This window comes from Triticum aestivum, chromosome 4D, assembly GCF_018294505.1.
Source record: "Triticum aestivum cultivar Chinese Spring chromosome 4D, IWGSC CS RefSeq v2.1, whole genome shotgun sequence".
In the NCBI taxonomy this organism is placed as follows: Eukaryota; Viridiplantae; Streptophyta; class Magnoliopsida; order Poales; family Poaceae; genus Triticum; species Triticum aestivum.
Window position 1 is genome coordinate 20,244,939 of NC_057805.1, and position 26,456 is coordinate 20,271,394.

Below are 26,456 nucleotides of genomic sequence, written 5' to 3' on the forward strand. Positions count from 1 at the left end.
TCCGGAGTTGTAATAAGTTATTAAAATTTTGAAGTGCCGGTGTAACAGATCAGTTTTCGTCCGAAAGCCTGATACTTCGAAAGAGATTGTCCAGTTTGTACACGAAGTGCATCCAGTTTTTGCCGTAACCCTCTCTACTTTTTTGCACACGCTATGCGGGTGAAATGATGATACCATGCCAAGTTTCAATCTTTTCAGAGTTCATTTGTAGTGCTTTTCAATTTCAGGGCCATTTAGCTCAAAACAAATCAGTAAATGCATTAAAAATAGCAAATTATGTCAGAAAGGGTTGAAGGTTGATGATGTGGCATTGAATTATGCATGCTGAACGCAAAAAAGTCCATAGTTGTAATAAGTTATTAAAATTTTGAAGTGCCGGTGTTAGAGATGAGTTTTCATCCGAAACCCTGATACTTTGAAAGAGATTGTCCCGTTTGTACATGAAGTGCATCCAGTTTTTTCCGTAACCCTCTCTACTTTTTTGCACATGCTATGTGGGTGAAATGATGATACCATGCCAAGTTTCAACCTTTTCTGAGTTCATTTGTAGTGCTTTTCAATTTCAGGGTCATTTAGCTAAAAAACAAATCTGTAAAAGCATGAAAAATAGCAAATGAAGGCACAAAGGGTTGAAACTTGATGACGTGGCATTGAATGGTACACAATGACCGCAAAAAAAGTCTGGAGGTGTAATGAGTTTTAAAAAATAAGTGCCTTTGTAACAGATGAGGTTTCGTCCGCAACCCTGATACTTCGAAAGAGAGTGTGCAGTTTGTACACGAAGTGCATCCAGTTTTGGTCGTAACCCTCTGTACTTTTTTGCACATGCTATGTGGGTGAAATTATGATACCATGCCAAGTTTCAACATTTTCAGGGTTCATTTGTAGTGCTTTTCCATTTCAGGGTCATTTAGCTCGAAACAAATCAGTAAATGCATGAAAAATAGAAAATGAAGGCACAAAATGTCCGGAGTTAATATAAGTTATTAAAAGGCGTAATGCTCACCTGCATGTTGCTTATCTTCAGGCCTTGAGGAAGTAGTGTAGACTGCACGGAGCAAACTACAGCAGTTTGCTCCGTGCAGTTTGCTCCGTGCAGTCTACACTACTTCCTCAAGGCCTGAAGCTAAACAACGTGCAGGTGAGCATTGCGCTTCTCCTTCATCGTCTATGCACTCAGGACTTATAAACCACTGGGAGTGCCTCTTGCTTGGCGATGTGGGACTAAAAAACAGCTGGAAAAGGAATCAACTAAAAAACCCTAGTACCGGTTCATGCCACGAATCGGTACTGAAGGTGCTGGTGGGGCCACAACCTCTTTAGTATCGGTTCGTGGCACCAACCGGTACTAATGGTTAGACACGAACCGGTACTAATGAGCTCCGCCCGCCTAGCTGTTGGAACCGACACTAATGGTAACATTTGTGCCGGTTTTGTTACAAACCGGGAGTAATGTGCTTCACATTTGACCCCTTTTCCACTAGTGATATAATAAAGATTAGTTTTGAGTCAAGGGCTTCATTATTTTTCTATGATCTAGAGGTAATAAAAAGAAAAAGTAAAAAGAAATAAAAAGGATCATATTGATCTTATGGAGAGTGATGACTTCACATATAAAGAGTATGATGAATAAACGTTGTTGAGAGTTGACAAACATAGTTTTGGTCATCATTGCAATTAATAGGAAGTAATAAAGAAAGAGAGGTCTTCACATATAGATACACTATCTTGGACATCTTCTATGATTGTGAACACTCATTAAAATATGATATGCTAAAGAGTTGATGTTGGACAAGGAAGACAATGTAATGGGTTATGCTTTCTTATATCCGAAATAAAGTATATTGTCATGGATCATCCAACATGTTGAGCTTGCCTATCCCTCTCATGCTATCCAAATTCTTTGCACCAAGTAGAGATACTACTTGTGCTTCCAAATATCCTTAAACACAGTTTTGCCATGAGAGTCCACCATATATCTACCTATGGATTGAGTAAGATCCTTCAAGCAAGTTGTCATTATTGCAAATCGCTCTTAAAATATGTATGATCTATTAGTTTGGAGAAAATAAGCTTTATACGATCTTGTGATATGGAAGAAATAAAAGCGACGGACCGCATAATAAAGGTCCCTATCACAAGTGGCATTATAAAGTGACATTCTTTCACATTAAGATTTTGTGCATCCAACCATAAAAGCACATGACAACCTCTGCTTCCCTTTGCGAAGGGCCTATCTTTTATTTTTCTTATACCTCGTACAAGAGTCATGGTGATCTTTACCTTTCCTTTTTGCATTTTATCATTTGGCAAGCACGATGTGTTGGAAGGATCCTGATATATATATATATATATATATATATATATATCCAATTGGATGTGGGTTTTCATAAAGCATTATTGTTGACATTACCCTTGAGCTAAAAGGCTGGGAGGCGAAACTATAAGCCCCTATCTTTCTCTGTGTCCGATTTAAACTTCATACCCATAAGTATTGCGTGAGTATTAGCAATTGTGAAATACTAAATGATAGTTGAAATATGTGGACTTGCTGAAAAGCTCTTATATTGACTCTTTCCGATGTTATGATAAATTGCAATTGCTTCAATGACTGAGATCATGGTTTGTTAGTTCTCAATGAAGTTTCTGATTCGTACTTTACATTGTGAATAGATTGTTACTTCAACATAAGAAATCATATGACAATATTCATATATGTTGTTGTTCTAAGAATAATCATGATTCCCTCATGTCCGTATTTTGTTTTATCGACACCTCTATCTTTAAACATGTGGACATATTTTTCGATATCGGCTTCCGCTTGAGGACAAGCGAGGTCTAAGCTTGGGGGAGTTGATACGTCCATTTTGCATCATGCTTTTATATCGATATTTATTGCATTATGGGCTGTTATTACATATTATGTTACAATACTTATGCCTTTTCTCTCTTATTTTACAAGGTTTACATGAAGAGGGAGAATGTCGGCAGCTGGAATTCTAGGCTGGTAAAGGAGCAAATATTATAGACCTATTCTGCACAACTCCAAAAGTCCTGAAACTCCACGGAAGTTATTTTTGGAATATATTAAAAATATTGGGCAAAGAAAACACCAGAGGGGGGCCACACCCTGTCCACGAGGATGGGGGGCGCGCCCTACCCCCCTGGGCGCGCCCCCTGCCTCGTGGGCCCCCTGACTAGCCTCCGGTGCCCATCTTTGGCTATATGAAGTGTTTTTCCCTAGAAAAAATAAAGAGGAAGCTTTCGGGATGAAGCACTGCCATCTCGAGGCGGAGCTTGAGCAGAACCAATATAGGGCTCCGGCGGAGCTGTTCTGCTGGGGAAACATCCCTCCGGGAGGGGGAAATCGTCACCATCTTCATCACCATCGATCCTCTCAGCGGGAGGGGGTCAATCTCCATCGACATCTTCACCTGCACCATCTCCTCTCAAACACTACTTCATCTGTTGTATCCAATCTTTGTCTCATAGCCTCAGATTGGTACCTGTGGGTTGCTAGTAGTGTTGATTACTCCTTGTAGTTGATGCTAGTTGGTTTATTAGGTGGGAGATCATATGTTCAGATCCATTATGCATATTAATACCCCTCTGATTATGAACATGGGCATGATTTGTGAGTAGTTACGTTTGTTCCTGAGGACATGGGAGAAGTCTTTCTATAAGTAGTCATGTGAATTTGGTATTTGTTCGATATTTTGATGAGATGTAGGCTGTCTTTCCTCTAGTGGTGTTATGTGAACGTCGACTACATGACACTTCACCATTGTTTGGGCATAGAGGAAGGCATTGGGAAGTAATAAGTAGATGATGGATTGCTAGAGTGACAGATGCTTAAACCCTAGTTTATGCGTTGCTTCGTAAGGGGCTGATTTGGATCCATATGTTTTATGCTATGGTTAGGTTTACCTTAATACTTCTTTTGTAGTTGCGAATGCTTGCAATAGGGGTTAATAATAAGTGGGACGATGCTTGTCCAAGGAAGGGTAGCACCCAAGCACCGGTCCACCCACATATCAAATTATGAAAGTAACGAACGCGAATCATATGAGCATGATGAAAACTAGCTTGACGATAATTCCCATGTGTCCTCGGGAGCGTTTTCCTTCATATAAGAGTTTGTCCAGGCTTGTTCTTTGCTTCAAAAAGGATTGGCCACCTGGCTGCACTTTATTTACAGTTGTTACTTGTTACCCGTTACAACTAATCCTATCACAAAACTATCTCTTACCGATAATTTCAGTGCTTGCAGAGAATACCTTACTAAAATCCGCTTGTCATTTCCTTCTGCTCCTCGTTGGGTTCGACACTCTTACTTATCGAAAGGACTACGATAGATCCCCTATACTTTTGGTTCATCAGTGTCAAGCCGGTGACGATGGAGATCATGATGGTGCTTTGGAGATGGAGATCAAAGGCACAAGATGATGATGGCCATATCATGTCACTTATTTTGATTGCATGTGATGTTTATCCTTTATGCTTCTTATGTTGCTTAGTACGACGGTAGCATTATAAGATGATCCCTCACTAAATTTCAAGGTATAAGTGTTCTCCCTGAGTATGCACCGTTACTACAGTTCGTCATACCGAGACACCACATGATGATCGGGTGTGATAAGCTCTACGTTCACATACAACGGGTGCAAGCCAGTTTTGCACACGCAGAATACTCAGGTTAAACTTGACGAGCCTAGCATATGCAGATATGGCCTCAGAACACTGAGATCGAAAGATCGAACGTGAATCGTATTGTAGATATCATCAACATAGTGATGTTCACCATTGAAAACTACTTCATCTCACGCGATGATCGGACATGGTTTAGTTGATATGGATCCCGTGATCATTTAGATGACTCGAGGGATGTCTATCTAAGTGGGAGTTCTTAAGTAATATGATTGAATGAACTTTAATTTATCATGAATAGTACCTGGTAGTTTTTGCATGTCTATGTTGTTGTAGATCAATGGCCCGTGCTACCGTTCCTTTGAATTTTAATGCGTTCCTAGAGAAACTTTAGTTGAAAGATGATGGTAGCAACTACACGGACTGGGTCCATAACTTGAGGATTATCCTCATTGCTGCACAGAAGAATTACATCCTGGAAGCACCGCTAGGTGCAAGACCCGTTGCAGGAGCAACTCCAGACGTTATGAACGTCTCGCAAAGCAAAGCTGATGACTACTCGATAGTTCAGTGTGCCATGCTTTACGCCTTAGAATCGGGATTTGAACGACGTTTTAAACGTCATGGAGCATATGAGATGTTCCAGGAGTTGAAATTATTATTTCAAGCAAACTCCCGAAGTGAGAGATATGAAGTCCCCAATAAGTTCTATAACTGCAAGATGGAGGAGAATAGTTCTGCCAGTGAACATATACTCAGAATGTCTGGGTACCACAACCATTTGACTCAACTGGGAGTTAATATTCTTGATGATAGTGTCATTGACAGAGTTCTTCAATCACTGCCACCAAGCTACAAAAGCTTTGTGATGAACTATAATATGCAAGGGATGGATAAGACAATTCCCGAGCTCTTCGCGATGCTAAAGGCTGCGGAGGTAGAAATCAAGAAAGAGCATCAAGTTTTGATGGTTAACAAGACCACTAGTTTCAAGAAAAAGGGCAAAGAGAAGAAGGGGAACTTCAAGAAGAACGGCAAGCAAGTTGCTGCTCAAGTGAAGAAACCCAAGTCTGGACCTAAGCCTGAGACTGAGTGCTTCTACTGCAAAGGGACTGGCCACTCGAAGCGGAACTGCCCCAAGTATTTGGCGGATAAGAAGGATGGCAAAGTGAAAGGTATATTTGATATACATGTTATTGATGTGTACCTTACTAATGCTCGTAGTAGTGCCTGGTTATTTGATACTTGTTCTGTTGCTCATATTTGCAACTCGAAACAGGGGCTACGGATTAAACGAAGATTGGATAAGTACGAGGTGACGATGCGCGTGGTAAATGGTTCCAAAGTCGATCTGATCGCCGTCGGCACGCTACCTCTACATCTATCTTCGGGATTAGTTTTAGACCGGAATAATTGTTATTTGGTGCCAGCGTTAAGCATGAACATTATATCTGGATCTTGTTTGATGCGAGACGGTTATTCATTTAAATCTGAGAATAATTGTTGTTCTATTTATATGAGTAATATATTTTATGGTGATGCATCCTTGATGAGTGGTCTATTTTTGTTGAATCTCGATAGTAGTGATACACATATTCATAATATTGAAGCCAAAAGATGCAAAGTTAATAATGATAGTGCAACTTATTTGTGGCACTGTGCTACCTCTTGAGCTTGTGTTGGTTTTTCCCTTGAAGAGGAAGGGTGATGCAACATAGTAGCGTAAGTATTTCCCTCAGTTTTGAGAACCAAGGTATCAATCCAGTAGGGGACCATACGCAAGTCGCCTCGTACCTACACAAACAAATAAGAACCTTGCAACCAACGCGATAAAGGGGCTGCCAGTCCCTTCACGGCCACTTGCAAGAGTGAGATCTGATAGAGATAATATAAATATTTTGGGTATTTTTATGATATAGATTGGAAAATGAAGATTGCAAAATAAAATAGATTGGAAACTTATATGATGGAAAATAGACTCGGGGGCCATAGGTTTCACTAGTGGCTTCTCTCAAAATAGCATAATTTACGGTGGGTGAACGAATTACTGTCGAGCAATTGATAGAAAAGCGAATAATTATGAGAATATCTAGGCATGATCATGTATATAGGCATCCCGTCCGCGACAAGTAGACCGACTCCTGCCTGCATCTACTACTATTACTCCACACATCGACCGCTATCCAGCATGCACCTAGAGTATTAAGTTCATAAGAACAGAGTAACGCATTAAGCAAGATGACATGATGTAGAGGGATAAACTCAAGCAATATGATTTAAACCCCATCTTTTTATCCTCGATGGCAAAAATACAATACGTGCTTTGCTGCCCCTACTGTCACTGGGAAAGGACACCACAAGATTGAACCCAAAGCTAAGCACTTCTCCCGTTGCAAAAAAGATCAATCTAGTAGGCCAAACCAAACTGATAATTCAAAGAGACTTGCAAAGATATTAAATCATACATATAAGAATTCAGAGGAGAATCAAATATTGTTCATAGATAAACTTGATCATAAACCCACAATTCATCGGATCTCGACAAACACACCGCAAAAGAAGATTACATCGAATAGATCTCCAAGAGAATCGAGGAGAACTTTGTATTGAGATCCAAAGAGAGAGAAGAAGCCATCTAGCTAATAACTATGGACCCGAAGGTCTGAGGTAAACTACTCACACATCATCGGAGAGGCTATGGTGTTGATGTAGGGGCCCTCCGTGATCGATGCCCCCTCTGGCGTAGCGCCGGAAAAGGCCCGAAGATGGGATCTCACGGGTACAGAGAGTTGCGGCGGTGGAAATAGGGTTTTGTGGTGCTCCTCGATGTTTTCACGAGATATGAGTATATATAGGCGAAAGAAGTCGGTCAGGAGAGCCCCAAGGGGCCAATGAGGGTGGGGGGCGCGCCTCCCTACCTCATGGCTTCCTCGTTTGTTTCTTGACGTCCACTCCAAGTCCTCTGGATCACGTTTGTTCCAAAAATCACAATCCCGAAGTTTTCATTTCGTTTGGATTCCATTTGATATTCCTTTTCTGCGAAACACTGAAATAGGCAAAAAAACAGCAATTTTGGCTGGGCCTCCGGTTAGTAGGTTAGTCCCAAAAATAATATAAAAGTGTATAATAAAGCCCATTAAACATCCAAAACAGATAATATAATAGCATGGAACAATCAAAAATTATAAATACGTTGGAGACGTATCAGCATCCCCAAGCTTAATTCCTGCTCGTCCTTGAGTAGGTAAATGATAAAAACAGAGTTTTTGATGTGGAATGCTACCTAGCATATTTTCCAATGTAATTCTCTTTATTGTGGCATGAATATTCAGACCCGACAGATTCAAGACAAAAGTTTAATATTGACATAAAAATAGTAATACTTGAAGCATGCTAACCAAGCAATTACGTCTTATCAAAATAACATAGCCAAAGAAAGCTTATCCCTACAAAATCATATAGTTAGGCCATGCTTCATTTTCGTCACACAAAATGTTCTCATCATGCATAACCCCGATGACAAGCCGAGCAATTGGTTCATACTTTTTAATGCGCTTCAGCCTTTTCAACCCTCACGCAGTACATGAGCGCAAGCCATGGATATAGCATTATGTATGGAATAGAGTATGATGATAGGGGTTATGTGAGAAGACAAAAAAGTAGAAAGTCTTACAATGATGCGGCTAATTAACGGGCTATGGGGATGCCCATCAATTGATTTCAATGTAAGGAGTAGGGACTGTCATGCAACGGATGCACTAGAGCTATAAATATATGAAAGCTCAACAAAAGAAACTAAGTGGGTGTGCATCCAACTTGCTTGCTCACGAAGACCTAGAGCATTTTGAGGAAGCCCATCATTGGAATATACAAGCAAGTTATATAATGAAAAATTCCCACTAGTATATGAAAGTGACAAAATAAGAGACTCTCTATCATGAAGATCATGGTGCTACTTTGAAGTACAAGTGTGGAAAAAGGATAGTAACATTGTACCTTCTATCTTTTTCTCTCATATTTTTTTCTCTTTTTTCCCCTTTTTTTTGGGCCTTCTCTCTTTTTTATGGCCTTTCTTTTCTATTTTTTTCCTTTTTTAGTTTTCATCCGGAGTCTCATCCCGACTTGTGGGGGAATCATGGTCTCCATCATCCTTTCCTCACGTGGGACAATGCTCTAATAATGAAAATCATCACACTTTTATTTACTCACAACTCATGAATTAGAACTCGATACTTAGAACAAAATATGACTCTATATGAATGCCTCCGGCGGTGTACCGGGATGTGCAATGAATCAAGAGCGACATGTATGAAAGAATTACGAATGGTGGCTTTGCCACAAATACAATGTCAACTACATGATCATGCAAGCAATATGACAATGATGGAGCGTGTCATAATAAACGGGACGGTGGAAAGTTGCATGACAATATATCTCGGAATGGCTATGGAAATGCCATAATAGGTAGGTATGGTGGCTGTTTGGAGGAAGATATAAGGAGGTTTATGTGTGATAGAGCGTATCATATCACGGGGTTTGGATGCACCGGCGAAGTTTGCACCAACTCTCAAGGTGAGAAAGGGCAATGCACGGTACCGTAGAGGCTAGCAAATTGCGGAAGCGTAAGAGTGCGTATAATCCATGGACTCACATTAGTCATAAAGAACTCATATACTTATTGCAAAAGTTTATTAGCCCTCGAAGCAAAGTACTACTACGCATGCCCCTAGAGGGATAGATTGGTAGGAAAAGACCATCGCTCGTCCCCAACCGCCACTCATAAGTAAAAGAACACCTTATGCTTCAAATTTGTCACACAACGTTTACCATACGTGCATGCTACGGAACTCGCAAACCTCAACACAAGTATTTCTAAATTTCAAAATTACTCAACTAGCAGAACTCTAATATTACCACCTTTATATCTCAAAACAATTATCAAGTATCAAACTTCTCATGATATTCAATGAACTTAATATGGAAGTTTTTATTATACCCATCTTGGATACATATCATATTAGGACAAATATCATAATTAAAGCAAATTACCATGTTGTTTAAGACTCTCAAAATAATATAAGTGAAGCATGAGAGATCAATAATTTCTATAAAATAAAACCACCACCGTGCTCTAAAAAGATATAAGTGAAGCACTAGAGCAAATTTTAACGAGCTCAAAAGATATAAGTGAAGCACATAGAGTATTCTAATAAATTCCGATTCATGAGTGTCTCTCAAGAAAGTGTATTCAGCAAGGATGATTGTGGTAAACTAAAAAGCAAAGACTCAAATCATACAAGATGCTCCAAGCAAAACACATATCATGTGGTGAATAAAAATATAGCCTCAAGTAAAGTTACCGATGGACGAAGATGAAAGAGGGGATGCCTTCCGGGGCATCCCCAAGCTTAGGCTTTTGGTTGTCCTTGAATTTTACATTGGGGTGCCTTGGGCATCCCCAAGCTCAGGCTCTTGCCATTCCTTATTCCATAATCCATCAAATCTTACCCAAAAACTTGAAAACTTCACAACACAAAACTCAAACAGAAGATCTCATGAGCTCCTTTAGTATAAGAAAACAAACCACCACTTTAAGTTACTGTATTGAACTCATTCTTTATTTATATTGTTGTTAAACTTTCTGTATTCCAACTTCTCTATGGTTCATAACTTCCGATACTACTCATAGGTTCATCAAAATAAGCAAACAACACATGAAAAACAGAATCTGTCAAAAAGAGAAAAGTCTGTAGTAATCTGTAACTTTCGAATACTTCTGTAACTCTAAAAATTCTGAAATAAATTGGTGGACGTGAGGAATTTGTCTAGTAATCAGGTGCAAAAATAATCAACTAAAAAGCACTCTCTGGTTACAAGTGGCAGCTATGCTCGTGAGCGCAAAAGTTTCTGTTTTTACAGCATGATCATATAAACTTTACCCATGTCTTCCCAACGGTTCTACTTGGCACAAACACTAATTAAAACATAAAAACACATCTAATCAGAGACTAATAAATTATTTATTACTAAACAGGGGCAAAAAGCAAGAAACAAAAATAAAATTGGGGTGCCTCCCAACAAGAGCTATCGTTTAACGCCCCTAGCTAGGCATAAAAACAAGGATAGATCTAAGTATTATCATCTTTGGTATGCAATTCATCAATAGAACACTTATAACCCTTAGGAGTTTCCTTCTTTTTGATAATGATCAAACTCCTAGGCAAGGAATAAAGAAATTCATTTGTAGCAAAAGGTTCCTTAATGATAGCGAAAAAGTTGGGGTGAACACTTATGGATTTGAGATCCACATTTTCCTTACTAGAAGTTTCACCCTTATTTTTAGGAACATACATTAATTTGGCAACTTTGGTATTAGGAAGATTTGGAGTATTTTTTATGGAAGAAAAGGCAGACCCTAAGTTGGTAATAATATTCTCCAGTTTATCAATTCTTGTGGAATCTTGATCTATTTTTTCGTTAACTATGGGTTCCTTTGCTTTAAAAAAATTCAGAATTATTCCTACCTTGGATCCTTATTGGTAATTTGGTTGTGGATCTTTTTATCCAAATTCTCAGTTGACTCTATAGTGGAAGCTTTATTTTCAATAATTTCGAGCCTTTGCATCACATGTTCCAAAGTTAAAGTAGTTCCATTAACCAAAGAGGTGGTGGGCCAAACAAATCTATCATGGCATTATGAGAATCAAAAGTATGGCTACCCAAGAAATTTCCCTGCGGTAATGGTGTCAAGAATATATCTATTCCAAGGAGTGATGCCAACATAAAAACTGCGAAGAAGAACGGAAGTGGATTGCTTCCTAGTGGATTTGTTTTGAGCATTGCAAATTCTATACCAAGCATCTTTTAAGTTTTCTCCTTCCCTTTGTTTAAAATTAAGAACTTCATGATCGGGAGTACTAACAATGATAGAAGGACTAGCCATAGCGGCTAAGTAAACGATCTAACACACAGGCACACAAGAAGCAAGCGAAAGAGGCAGGAGGGAGGCGAATAAAACGACAAAGGTGAAGTGGGGGTGAGGAAAACGAGAGGCAAATGGCGAATAATGTAATGCGAGGGATAAGAGTTTTGATGGGTACTTGGTATTGACTTGATGTAGATCTCCTCGGCAACGGTGCCAGAAATCCTTCTTGCTACCTCTTGAGCTTGTGTTGGTTTTTCCCTTGAAGAGGAAAGGGTGATGCAACACAGTAGCGTAAGTATTTCCCTCAATTTTGAGAACCAAGGTATCAATCCAGTACGGGACCACACGCAAGTCGCCTCGTACCTACACAAACAAATAAGAACCTTGCAACCAACGTGATAAAGGGGTTGTCAATCCCTTCACGGCCACTTGCAAGAGTGAGATCTGATAGAGATAACATAAATATTTTTGGTATTTTTATGATATAGATTGGAAAATAAAGATTGCAAAATAAAATAGATTGGAAACTTATATGATGGAAAATAGACTCGGGGGCCATAGGTTTCACTAGTGGCTTCTCTCAAGATAGCATAATTTACGGTGGGTGAACGAATTACTGTCGAGCGATTGATAGAAAAGCGAATAATTATGAGAATATCTAGGCATGATCATGTATATAGGCATCACGTTCGTGACAAGTAGACCGACTCCTGCCTGCATCTACTACTATTACTCCACACATCGACCGCTATCAAGCATGCATCTAGAGTATTAAGTTCATAAGAACAGAGTAATGCATTAAGAAAGACACATGATGTAGAGGGATAAACTCAAGCAATATGATATAAACCCCATCTTTTTATCCTCGATGGCAACAATACAATACGTGCCTTGCTGCCCCTACTGTCACTGGGAAAGGACACCGCAAGATTGAACCCAAAGCTAAGCACTTCTCCCATTGCAAGAAAGATCAATCTAGTAGGCCAAACCAAACTGATAATTCGAAGAGACTTGCAAATATATTAAATCACACATATAAGAATTCAGAGGAGAATCAAGTATTGTTCATAGATAAACTTGATCATAAACCCACAATTCATCGGATCTCGACAAACACACCGCAAAAGAAGATTACATCGAATAGATCTCCGAGAGAATCGAGGAGAACTTTGTATTGAGATCCAAAGAGAGAGAATAAGCCATCTAGCTAATAACTATGGACTCGAAGGTCTGAGGTAAACTACTCACACATTATCGGAGAGGCTATGGTGTTGATGTAGAAGCCCTCCGTGATCGATGCCCCTCCGGCGAAGCGCCGGAAAAGGCCCCAAGATGGGATCTCACGGGTACAGAGAGTTGCGGCGGCGGAAATAGGGTTTCGTGCTGCTCCTCGATGTTTTCAGGGTATATGAGTCTATATAGGCGAAAGAAGTCGGTCAGGAGAGCCACGAGGGGCCCACGAGGGTGGGGGGCACGCCCAGGGGGGTAGGCGCGCCTCCCTACCTCGTGGCTTCCTCGTTTATTTCTTGACATCCACTCCAAGTCCTCTGGATCACGTTTGTTCCAAAAATCACTCTCCCAAAGGTTTCATTCCGTTTGGATTCTGTTTGATATTCCTTTTCTGCGAAACACTGAAATAGGCAAAAAAAACCAGCAATTTGGGCCCAAAAATAATATAAAAGTGTATAATAAAGCCCATTAAACATCCAAAACATATAATATAATAGCATGGAACAATCAAAAATTATAGATACATTGGAGACGTATCACACTGCCATTTAGGTCATATTGGTGTAAAGGGCATGAAGAAACTCCATGCTGATGGGCTTTTGGAATCACTTGATTATGAATCACTTGGTGCTTGCGAACCATGCCTCATGGGCAAGATGACTAAGACTCGGTTCTCCGGAACAATGGGGCGAGCAACAGACATATTGGAAATAATACATACTGATGTATGCGGTCCAATGAGTGTTGAGGCTCGCGGCGTGTATCATTATTTTCTGACCTTCACAGATGATTTGAGAAGATATGGGTATATCTACTTGACGAAACATAAGTCTAAAATCTTTTAAATGTTCAAAGAATTTCAGAGTGAACTTGAAAATCATCGTAACAAGAAAATAAAATTTCTACAATCTGATCATGGAGGAGAATATTTGAATTGTGAGTTTGGTCTTCATTTGAAACAATGCGGAATAGTTTCACAATTCACGCCACCTGGAACACCACAACGTAATGGTGTGTCCGAACGTATTAACCTTACTTTATTGGATATGGTGCAATCTATGATGTCTCTTGCTGATTTACCGCTATTATTTTGGGGTTATGCTTTAGAGACGACTGCATTCACGTTAAATAGGGCACCATCTAAATCCGTTGAGATGATACCATATGAACTGTGGTTTGGCAAGAAACCTAAGTTGTCGTTTCTTAAAGTTTGGGGCTGCGATGCTTATGTGAAAAAGCTTCAACCTGATAAGCTCGAACCCAAATAGGAGAAATGTGTCGTCATAGGATACCCAAAGGATACTGTTGGGTACACCTTCTATCACAGATCCGAAGACGAGATATTCATTGCTAAGAAGTGAGTGGGAGGAAAGTAGAACTTGATGAGGTAATTGTACCTTCTCCCGAATTGGAAAGTAGTTTATCACAGAAATGAGTTCCAGTGATTCCTACACCAATTAGTGAGGAAGCTAATGATAATGATCATGAAACTTTAGATCAAGTTACTATCGAACCTCGTAGGTCAACCAGAGTACGTTCCGCACCAGATTGGTATGATAATCCTGTTCTGGAAGTCATGTTACTAGACCATGACGAACCTACGAACTATAAGGAAGCAATGATGAGCCCAGATTTCGTGAAATGGCTTGAGGCCATGAAATCTGAGATGGGATCCATGTATGAGAACAAAGTGTGGACTTTGCTTGACTTGCCCGATGATCGGCAAGCCATAGAGAATATATAGATCTTCAAGAAGAAGACTGACGCTTATGGTAATGTTATTGTCTACAAAGCTCGACTTGTTGCGAAACGATGAGACCTTCTCACCCGTAGCGATGCTCAAGTCTGTCCGAATCATGTTAGCAATTGCTGCATTTTATGATTATGAAATTTGGCAAATGGATATCAAAACCGCATTCCTTAATTGATATCTTAAAGAAGAGTTGTATATGATGCAACCAAAATGTTTTGTCGATCCTAAAGGTGCTAACAAAGTGTGCAAGCTCTAGCGATCCATTTATGGACTGGTGCAAGCCTCTCGGAGTTGGAATATACGCTTTGATAGTGTGATCAAAGCATATGGTTTTATACAGACTTTTAGAGAAGCCTGTATTTACAAGAAAGTGAGTGGGAGATCTATAGCATTTCTGATATTATATGTGGATGGCATATTGTTGATCGGAAATGATATAGAATTTTTGGATAGCATAAAGGGATACTTGAATAATAACTTTTCAATGAAAGACCTCGGTGAAGCTGCTTATATATTAGGCATCAAGATCTATAGAGATAGATCAAGATGCTTAATTGGACATTCACAAAGCACATACCTTGATAAAGTTTTGAAGAAGTTCAAAATGGATCAGTCAAAGAAAGGGTTCTTGCCTGTGTTACAAGGTGTGAAGTTGAGTCAGACTCAATGCCTGACCACTGCAGAAGATAGAGAGAAAACGAAAGTCATTCCCTATGCCTCAGCTATAGGTTCTATCATGTATGCAATGTTGTGTACCAGACCTGATGTGTGCCTTGCTATTTGTTTATCAAGGAGGTACCAAAGTAATCCAGGAGTGGATCACTGGACAACGGTCAAGAACATCCTGAAATACCTGAAAAGGACTAAGGATATGTTTCTCGTTTATGGAGGTGACAAAGAGCTCGTCGTAAATGGTTACGTCGATGCAAGCTTTGACACTGATCCGGGTGACTCTAAGTCACAAACCGGATACGTATTTATATTGAATGGTGGAGCTGTTAGTTGGTGTAGTTCCAAGCAGAGCATCATGGCGGGATCTACGTGTGAAGCGGAGTACATAGATGCTTCGGAAGCAGCAAATGAAGGAGTCTGGATGAAGGAGTTCATATCCGATCTAGGTGTAATACCTAGTGCATCAGGTCCAATGAAATATTTTGTGACAATACTGGAGCAATTGCCTTGGCGAAGGAATCCAGATTTCACAAGAGAACCAAACACGTCAAGAGACGCTTCAATGCCATCCGCGATCAAGTCAAGGAGGGGGACATAGAGATTTGCAAAATACATACGGATCTGAATGTTGTAGACCCGTTGACTAAGCCTCTTCCATGAGCAAAACATGATCAGCACCAAGACTCCATGGGTGTTAGAATCATTACTATGTAATCTAGATTATTGACTCTAGTGCAAGTGGGAGACTGAAGGAAATATGCCCTAGAGGCAATAATAAAGTTGTTATTTGTATTTCCTTATATCATGATAAATGTTTATTATTCGTGCTATAATTGTATTAACCGGAAACTTAGTACATGTGTGAATACATATACAAACAGAGTGTCCCTATTATGCCTCTACTTGACTAGCTCGTTAATCAAAGATGGTTAAGTTTCCTAGCCATAGACATGTGTTGTCATTTGATGAACGGGATCACATCATTAGAGAATGATGTGATGGACAAGACCCATCCGTTAGCTTAGGACTATGATCGTTTTGTTTTACTGCTATTGCTTTCTTCATGACTTATACATGTTCCTCTGACTATGAGATTATGCAACTCATGAATACCGGAGGAACACTTTGTGTGCTATCAAACGTCACAACGTAACTGGGTGATTATAAAGATGCTCTACAGGTGTCTTTGAAGGTGTTTGTCGAGTTGGCATAGACCAAGATTAGGATTTGTCACTCCGTGTATCGGAGAGGTATCTCTAGGCCCTCTCGGTAATGCACGTCACTATAAGCCTTGCAAGCAATGTGACTAATGAGTTAGTTGCGGGATGATGCATTACGGAACGACTAAAGAGACTTGCCGATAATGAGATTGAACTAGGTATGATGATACTAACGATTGAATCTCGGGCAAGTAACATACCGATGACAAAGGAAACAACGTATGTTGTTATGCGGTTTGAACGATAAAGATCTTCGTAGAATATGTAGGAGCCAATATGAGCATCCAGGTTCCACTATTGGTTATTGACCGGAGATGTGTCTCGGTCATGTCTACATAGTTCTCGAACCCGTAGGGTACGCATGCTTAACGTTCGATAACGATTTGTATTATGAGTTATGTGATTTGATGACCGAAGTTTGTTCAGAGTCCTAGATGAGATCACGGACATGACGAGGAGTCTCAAAATAGTCGAGAGGTAAAGATTCATATATTGGAAGGTTATATTCAGACACCGGAATGGTTTCGGGAAGTTTCGAATAAGTTTCGGAGAACCGGGGGTTACGGGACCCCCCCCCCCGGGAAGTTAATGGGCCATACATGGGCCTTAGTGGAGGAGAGAGGCCAGCCTAGGAGGAGGCGCGCAGCCCCCTTGCCAGTCTGAATTGGACAAGGGGTGGGGGCGGCGCCCCCCTCCTTTCCCTCTCCTACTCCTTCTCTCTTTCCCTCTTTGCTTCTCCGGAAAAGGAAAAAGGAGAGGGAATCCTACTAGGACTACGGAGTCCTATTAGGACTCCCCACACCTGGCGCGCCCCCTTGGGCCGGCCACCTCCTCCCTTCCTCCTTTATACACGTGGGAGGGTGGCACTCCAAAGGCACACATGTTGATTTCTTAGCCGTGTGCGGTGCCCCCCTTCACAGTTTACCACCTCGGTCATATCGTCGTAGTGCTTAGGCGAAGCTCTGCACCGGTAACTTCATCATCACCGTCGCCACGCCGTCGTGCTGACGGAACTATCCCTCGTCCTCAACTGGATCAAGAGCTCGAGGGATGTCATCATGCTGAACGTGTGCTGAACACCGAGGTGCCGGATGTTCGGTACTTGGATCGGTTGGATCGTGAAGACGTTCGACTACATCAACCGCGTTACAAAACGCTTCCGCTTTTGGTCTACGAGTGTACGTGGACACACTCTCCCCTCTCGTTGCTATGCATCTCCTAGATAGATCTTGCGTGATCGTAGGAATTTTTTTGAAATACTGCATTCCCCAACAATCGTGACCCGGGCTTGTAACATATAGATCTAAGTTTTGTTTGTGTCATAGAGTTTTGTAGTTATATCAACGTGGAGTCATCGTTCGTGGTCGTGCATGATGCGTGTATGATTAGTGCATGATTAGAAACGGGGGCGTCACATGTGGCGATGCCATCTGACACTGTTTTTCATCCTAGGAGGCGCTACCGTGGTCCTCCTATCTACCCCCTTCCTATCTCCAAAATGAAACGTGAAATCCCGCTAAGATTGGGCGGTGACGGTGCACCGTTCATTGTGTCCTCCTGGAAGCGCTGCTTAGGGATGATTTGGCAGCAGGGAGGCTAGTCATAGTGGGTGTAACTTAGCAAGTAACATAACACACCCAATGGATGTTTTCTTATGTGGGAATTAGTTAATGAGGATATAGGTTTGTTGGTAACATAATATGTTACTGTAAATTAACGCAAGCCAAGGCAAAATGAGTTTACATCCTAATAAATGCAACCATCTATGATACTACTTATACAATGGTTTGCACTATGAAGATAGTAACATAGATTAGTGCCATCCCTTAAAAAACATAGACTAGTGTCATATGCATGGCACTACTCTAAGTTATTCTCCACTATGACTAGCCTGGCGGCATTGAGTCTGGGAGATTTGGGTCGCTCCAGATTTCAAGTGGCAGTTGTATTTTCATGTTTTACGTGGTTGGTAGTGTCTCCAATTCCCTCATGGGTGGTGCTCCTCGGTGGCGGCATGTGTATCTCAGTTCCGGCGGTGCGCCCCCTTTGACCCGTTGTCAGGTGATAGTGGTCCCCTTCCTAAAACTAGTAGTGCGCCGATGTTCGGGAACACACGTCTCTTCTCTTCAACAGACGACATGCCATGCATGTTCCTGAATAGCCCATGGTCTCTTCTTGATGGGGAAGCTCCTAGTGACTTTCAAGGTGCGCTCTACTGTCCTTGGTCTACAGCGGTGGTGCAGTGTGACCTCATTGCTAGGTGGTCATGCTCTTTGGTTACTACATGTATCGATAATGGCACCTCTCCACTTCTTGATGAATATCTCTCATGTATGATGGTACGGCGCCTTTCGAATCAAGGCAAGAGGGAAGGCCCCCTCTGTGGTGATAGAGAAGGAAGTTGTTTGGTTCTCGCCAACCATGTGTGTCAACCAAGTCCAAGACTCCCATTCTGTTTGTAGACATGGCCTCATCGTGCTTCTGTTGTTCATGGTCTTTGGTTCTTGAGTGCTTTGGTCTTCGGCTAGTGCAAGCAGTATTTTCCTTGCATTTTTATTTTGGGCTTGCATCTTGTGTTAAATTGTAAGTTGTCCCGGGTGCTCCCTTGTATCGTTCGGCTGATGTATGTGTGTTTCTTGTAATTCCTAGCCAGTTGATGGATTTATTAATTCAAAGCCAGGCTCGTTTTGAGTGTTTTGTCTAAAATAAACTTTTAGAGGGTGAAAGGAAAATTTGAAGGAAGATTCAAAAGAGGATTGCACTGAGAGTGGTTACTGTCATGATTATTTTATCATGTCAGATGAAGATGAAGATTGTGTTGAGATTAACAAGATCTACAAGGAGTATAAAACAAATATGAAGGATGAACAACTAAAGCACATTGATGATGTTATGCTTGATCGTGGGCCTATAGTATGGTCATCAAATAAGGTGGGGGAGGAAAATGATGGAAATGGTATGGCGTATGAAGCTCTGAATTTTCTGATTCGTTCGTTGAGATTGGCATTGGTGGTGAAGTGAAGACATTTAAGTCAAGATACATAGTGTTCAAGGACAAGGGGGTGTACCAGAGTTTACTGTTGGTTTGATATTTAATTGCAAGGATGACCCACATGAGCGGCTTGAGCTGGATGAAATTGTCATCTGCTTGCCTAGCCAAAGGATTCGTTGTTCGAATATTGGCCAATTCACTCCTGCTGCCAAATTCACCATCAATGTTGCCACTCTAGAGTTAATGTGCCGTAGTGAAGGGGAGAGGGGGAGAGGGGGAGATACAAGCTCTTTTGGGTCACTCAACTAACGTGGTAGTCAGAACCTGGTGAACTGTCCAGTTTTAGTCAAAAGTCAAAATTGTGTCCATGTCGGCAGGAAACCACCTAAAGCGGCACAATGGACTCAACTTATCAACTTTTTTAGGGTTGAGGAGCTTAGGTTTGCTGGTTTTAGTGTTGATGCTATACTTTCTAGAGAGTTTAGGGATGAAAAATATAATTTTCTCATTTTCTAAATATTTGTAAGTGTGAGAGCAACATTAGTGCGCAATAAAGAGTGATGAGGAAGATCAGACCTCTGCAGCCATCCTTGAGGTAGGGATTTCCTTGAAAGCCGGACGAACACTTACAACGATATCCCATAAATATTGCCCCATGGGTGACGTTTAGGCAATAGCTCTGGGAACTACGACATGCATACATAGTATCCTTTTGCTTAGCTGTTTCACATGTTAAATTGGCAATCGCCCACTTTATAACAATGTGATCGTATTCCATAGAGAAGTCAAATTGATCTTCCATAGGTTCCTCCAATTCCTCTCCATTATTGTCAGTCTTGACTAATGTTGCCTCTTTTTCATTACTTCCATTCACAATGTTGCCAGCAGTTAGAGTCCCATCTTCCACGGAGACACCAGTCACCTGATATTGTGTACCTTCTGAGACAGAAACTGTGAGAGTACCAGATGTACAATTAAGATGAAATACTTCATGTGCAAAACATCCTTCTTCGATCCCAAAGGGGAAGGGAACAATAATGGGTCCACATGATGTGGTACAGTTTTCTTTGGACTTCGGGTTATAGTCTGCGCCAAGGTAGATAGACACAAAAAGTAAGAACACGAGGCTGAAGGCTAAATGGAAGGGAATTTTAAATCATTTTGTAGAAAACATAGGGCCGGAAGCACCTTGGATGCATCCATCTAAAATGTAAGGGTTGCCTTGTCCATAAGAAGAGCAGTGACATAGGTACCCACCAGATGAGGAATTCTGGCAACTACTACCGTTGCTACAAGCATAGCTTGTGTAGTTCATCTGTGCACTTGCACAGCTTGGTTGGTCGATGATGGTAATACTAATTATCGCAGAAGGAGCATCATCAATTGAGTTCCAACTTGAGAAAATATTGGTTGTATTATCACTTACATAACTCTCATCATCTGACACTAGAGCCATGATGCCAGGGTGCAACCAATCTGATTGTGTTGCAGTAGTATTAGTGCTGACAAGTTTTGCACGAAAAGCCTGGCAGGTCCGTTGGTAATGGGATGATGCAGCATCCCTTTCCATTACAAGGTCCTTCAGTCGGTGCTTTCTCGCTGACGCATCTACTCATACAAGAACCAACCATGTCGCCCGTACCATACTCAAAAAGGGTGATGTCAAAATCACAACCAGCTACGTACAAAGCACTATCACTAGTAATACTAATACCTTTAGCAGGGGCCTCCCATGACATGTGGTAGGTATTTGTACCTGGCCTCGTTGTGTGGTTGAAGATTATAGGGCTGAAAGCAATGCCGTAGTTGGAGTTCTTGCCAGTGACCTGGATAGAGCTGCTGCCTAGAAAGAGCTTGGGATGCTTGGTGGAGTGGTTGCAGGTGAGATCGAAGCCTTGACGGAAGCAGCCGGGCCCTATACCGAAGGGATATGGGATGTCAACATCCCCACACCTTGGGATGCAGTGAGCCAAGGAATCATTAGAAGGGATCTGCAGGATCCCTCCGACGGCTCTGTAAAACAAAGAAGAAATAGATTGGATCGGCGCACCCAACATGGTGGCCTTGAGATGTATTTATATGGGTGCAACTAGGGCACAGATTACAGGTGGTTACAGGAGATAAGTACAATATTAACAGACTCCTATATCCTAACAATATACTATTTAACATCCCCTTTCAATTTGAACTTCCTTCGCGAAGATTCACATTGTGTCTATTTGAGACAAAAGGCGCCTCAGCTAGTGGTTTGGTGAAGATGTCAGCAACCTGTTCCTTGGAAGAGATGAACCTAACATCCAATGCTTTGGCTGCAACTCTTTCGCGAACAAAATGGAAATCAACCTCTATATGCTTGGTTCTGGCATGAAACACTGGATTTGCAGACAAACAAGTGGCACCTAGGTTATCACACCACAATATTGGAGGTCGTGACATAAAGACTCCAGGTTCTCCAAGAACTGACTGTATCCAGATTATCTCAGTTGTGCCATTGACAATGGCCTTGTACTTAGACTCGGTGCTGGATCGTGAGACTGTGGCCTGCTTTCTGGAGCTCCAAGAGACAAGGTTGGGACCAAGAAAAACCGCAAACCCTCCTGTAGACCTGCGATCGTCACTGCATCTAGCCCGGTCCGCGTCGGAGAAGCAACTCAACACCATTGAAGGTGAATTGCGGATAGACTGACTCATACCACGAGCGTACTTCAAATACCTCAAGATCCTTTTAGCTGCCGAAAAATGTGCAGTCGTTGGTGCGTGAAGAAACTGACAAACACGATTCACAGAAAAGGAAATATCCGGCCTGGTCAACGTCAAATACTGAAGTGCTCGAACCAGACTACGGTATTTAGTACTATCATCTTGAGAGAGAGATGCCCCACTATCTTTGCTGATCTTCTCACTTGAGGGCATGGGATTAGTGGAGACCTTACAATTTTCCATGTTAGCACGGTGAAGAATGTCACCAATGTACTTCTGTTGAGAGAGCACAATCCCCTGTGGCGACGACTTCACCTCAACTCCAAGGAAAAAATGCAAGGGACCAAGATCCTTGAGAACAAACGTGGCATGAAGATCAACAAGTAACTTGGTCGTTGCAGTAGGCGATGAGCTGGCCACAATGATGTCATCCACATAGACAAGCATGAACATGGTGACACTGCCACGATAAAAAATGAATAGAGAAGTGTCTGCTTTAGAGGCCACAAAACCAAGTTGAAGCAGGCGAGAACTTAACTGAGAATACCAGGCTCTGGGAGCCTGTTTAAGTCCATATGTAGCTTTCCTCAGCTTGGACAAATACCAAGGAGCAGTAGGATCCACAAATCCAGGAGGTTGTCGCATATACACATGTTCCTGAAGAACTCCATGAAGAAAGGCATTATGAACATCCAACTGGGGCAGACACCAACCTTGAGAGACAGCAATGTAAAGAACTAGGCAAACAGTAACTGGTTTAACAACCGGACTGAACGTGTCATCATAATCGAGACCATAGCGTTTCTTGAACCCTTTGGCAACAAGATGAGCCTTGTGACGATCCACAGTGCCATCAGCCTTGTACTTTACTTTAAAAACCCATTTGCAGTCGATCACATTGACATGAGGTGGTGGTGGAACTAAGGTCAATGTACCATTGTGACGAAGAGCATCGAGCTGAAACTGCATAGCGGCACGCCAAGCTGGAGATGCCATGGCCTCACGATGATCACGGGGTTCCCTGGGGACCAGAAACACACGGCGGGATGGATCATAGTTGACAGTACCATCCGTACGGTGTGCAACTTTGCAAGTGTGATCACTTGTGCAGTCACCATTGCATGAGCAGGAGATGCAGTAGACCCAGGCACAGAGGATCCAGGAGCGGCAGCCAAGGAGGGAATCATATCCTCCTGGGATCCCGTGTGGCCAGCAGGCGCAGGAGGAGAATCCAGCGGCGATCCCGAGGAGGGACCAGGGGACGCAGGCGCGCCTGTCGCGGAACAGGGCCGGCCCACTGGCTGGCGATCGGGCACGTGGACAGCAGCGTGTGGCGAGTCAGGGCGGAGGGAACCAGGCCAGTGGCGGGCCCCACCACTGAGAAGGATGGGGCGGGCGGAGGGGCGACCGGGCCGTCGAAGGCCGCCACGTGGGCCAGCTGATGAGGCGCCTCCCCGCGGTCACCTGGCGCGTCGCTGTCGCTTTCGGGAGAGGCTACGCGATCTGAGGCCGGATCAGCTCCGGATCCTATGCCCGGATCTTCCTGGGACGCGGGAGCGCCTCGCACACCTGGGATCTTCCGCATCGGAGGAGATCCTGCATCTAGGTTAGAAGACAAAGCAGATATAAGATATTTCATGTGGTCATGCGGGAATGAAAGGATGGTTTGTTCTGCAACGTGAGGTGGTATGGGAGAGGCAGACGGGTTGGCAAAAGGAAAAACTTTTTCATCAAACGTGACATCTCGAGAGATATAAACACGAGTTGTGCGTAGATGAAGACATTTATACCCTTTATGATGGATGCTGTAGCCAACAAACACACACTGTTGGGACCGAAAGGCGAGTTTGTGTGTGTCGTAGGGACGCATGTTGGGCCAGCAAGCGCAACCAAACATACGAAGCGACGTGTAGTCTGGTTTGGTGTTGAATAATTTTTCCATAGGACTAAGGTTGCCAATGACACGACTAGGGAGTCGATTGATAAGATAACATGCTGAGAGATAGGCCTCATCCCGAAAACGTAGCGGCATAGATGCATGTGATAGTAAAGAGAGCCCCAACAATATGAAGGTGTTTCCTTTCAGCTGAACCATTTTGCTGGTGTGTGTGTGGGCAAGAAACATGATGCATAATGCCAAGTTGACGAAAAAACATGTTTCTAAGCTTCTCGTACTCCCCACCCCAATCGGATTGAACACATAAAATCTTGCGAGATAGAAGGCGTTCAACATGAGCAAGGAAGTCACGAAAAACATCAAACACATCACATTTTCTTTTGAGAAGATAGATCCACACAAACTTACTATAATCATCGATAAAAGAGACATAGTACTGGAACCCACCAGATGATGTTTTGGCAGGTACCCACACATCCGAAAAAATAAGTTCTAAAGGGAAGGAAGAAACACTTGAGGATCTAGGAAAAGGAAGCTGGTGTGCTTTGCCTTGTTGACACGCGTTACACACATGGGTCATAGACCGACTAGAGGAAACTAGTTTATTGGATGATAAAACGTGCTGAACGACTTGAGTGGATGGGTGGCCAAGCCTTGCGTGCCAATCTTCAGCTGACAACCTAACAGAAGACAAAGCATGATCAGATGATGGCCGAATGGGGTAAAGCCAGTTTTCACATCTGCCTTGAAGAAGAACCCTCTTGGTGGTCAAATCCTTCATAAGAAAATGAGTAGGGTAATACTTTAGATAAGCATGATTATCAACGGCAAGACGATTGACAGAGAGAAGGTTCTTGTCAACATTAGGAACATGCAAGATATTGCGAAGTTTGAGATTAGAAGAGGGGGTAGGAAGAATTGCATGACCACGATGAGCTATGTGCAAACCTGATCCGTCAGCTGTGTGGATGCTGTGTCTTCCTAGGTACTTCTCCCGGACCGTGAGGCAATCCAGATCGCCGGTGATGTGGTCCCTGGCCCCGATGTCAGTGAACCAAGCAGGGTCACCTAGGATGGAAGGAGGAGAAGCAGTAGCAAGCCCGGCCATCTTGGACTCTTGAGGTTGGAACGCATGGTTGTAGCGCTGGCCGCACTCCCAGGCATAGTACCCAGGGCCGCGGCAGAGCTGACGCTAGACGCGGTTGTCGCCCCGGTCACCGTAGTCACCGCGATCACCGTCACGGTTGCCACCAAAATCACCTTGTTGGCGCGTGCCGCCGCCACCGCAGTTCCCGCGATCGCCACCGCGAGAATTGTTGTTGTAGCTGCCGCGATCTTCGGAGTTGCCGCGGCCCTTGCCGCGGCAGTTTCCCTTGCCCCGATTGGTGTTGTTGTTGGTGTTGCCGTTGGGGTCCCGGGCGACGTAGTTGACGGAGGAGCCGCCATGCTGGAGATGAAGACGAGCAGCGTTGTACTCGTGGCGCCGTTCGAAGGAAATCGCGTGGGAGTAGAACTCACCAAGCATCATGTCCTCGGGACGGGTGGTGTATTCTGTGATGAGGGGCTCGTAGTCGCTGTCGAGACCGGTGATGACGGCGGTGATGATGTCCTCTTCATGCATGGGGCGGCCAATAGCGGCGAGCTGGTCGGCGTTGGCACGGATCTTGGCGAAGCAGTCCGCCATGGAAAGGGTTCCCTTCCTGAAGACGGCCATGTCTAGTTTGATCTGGACGATGCTGGCGCGGCAGTGGGTGGTGTACATCTCCTCGACATGAGCCCAGATGGAACGAGAGGTTTCCAGCCGATGCACCTGCTGAAATACCTCATCAGAGAGAGAGGCAAGGAGATAGCTGAGGACGATCTGATCCTGGCGGAACCAGGTGGCATACTCCGGATTGGGAGCGCAAACCCCCTTGTCCTCGGGGTCCAGAAGCTAGGGAGGAGCCGGGAGAGTGCCATCGACGTAGCCCGTGGCACCGGCTATGCGCAGAGGGGAAGGACTTGAGCCTTCCAAAGGAGGAAATTGGAGGTGGTGAGTTTGGCGGTGATCAGGATGGCGGAGGGAGGTGGAACGGCAGAAGCCGGTGGCCCATTGAAAGCGGCGGGCAGGAAGAGCATGGTTAGGGCAGAGGAAGTGGAAGCGGAAGCCGTAGGGGAGCCCATTGTGCGATCCAAGAATAAATAGATTGGATCGACGCACCCAACATGGTGGCCTTGGGATGTATTTATATGGGTGCAACTAGGGCACAGATTACAGGTGGTTGCAGGAGATAAGTACAATATAAACAGACTCCTATATCCTAACAATATACATTTTAACAGGCTCCAGATAATGTGGCCGACGTTTGCGGTGCAGCTGCCGAGAACATCAGCACAAAAGACATGTCGATGAGTATCTTCACTATTAGAAAAAAGGCCAT

General features: G+C 43.0%; 1 pseudogene; it reads right to left on the reverse strand.

Annotated features, from left to right (window-relative positions):
• The window catches only part of LOC123096585 (wall-associated receptor kinase 3-like), a 59,308-nt pseudogene extending 32,852 nt beyond the window's left edge, over window positions 1-26,456 (reverse strand).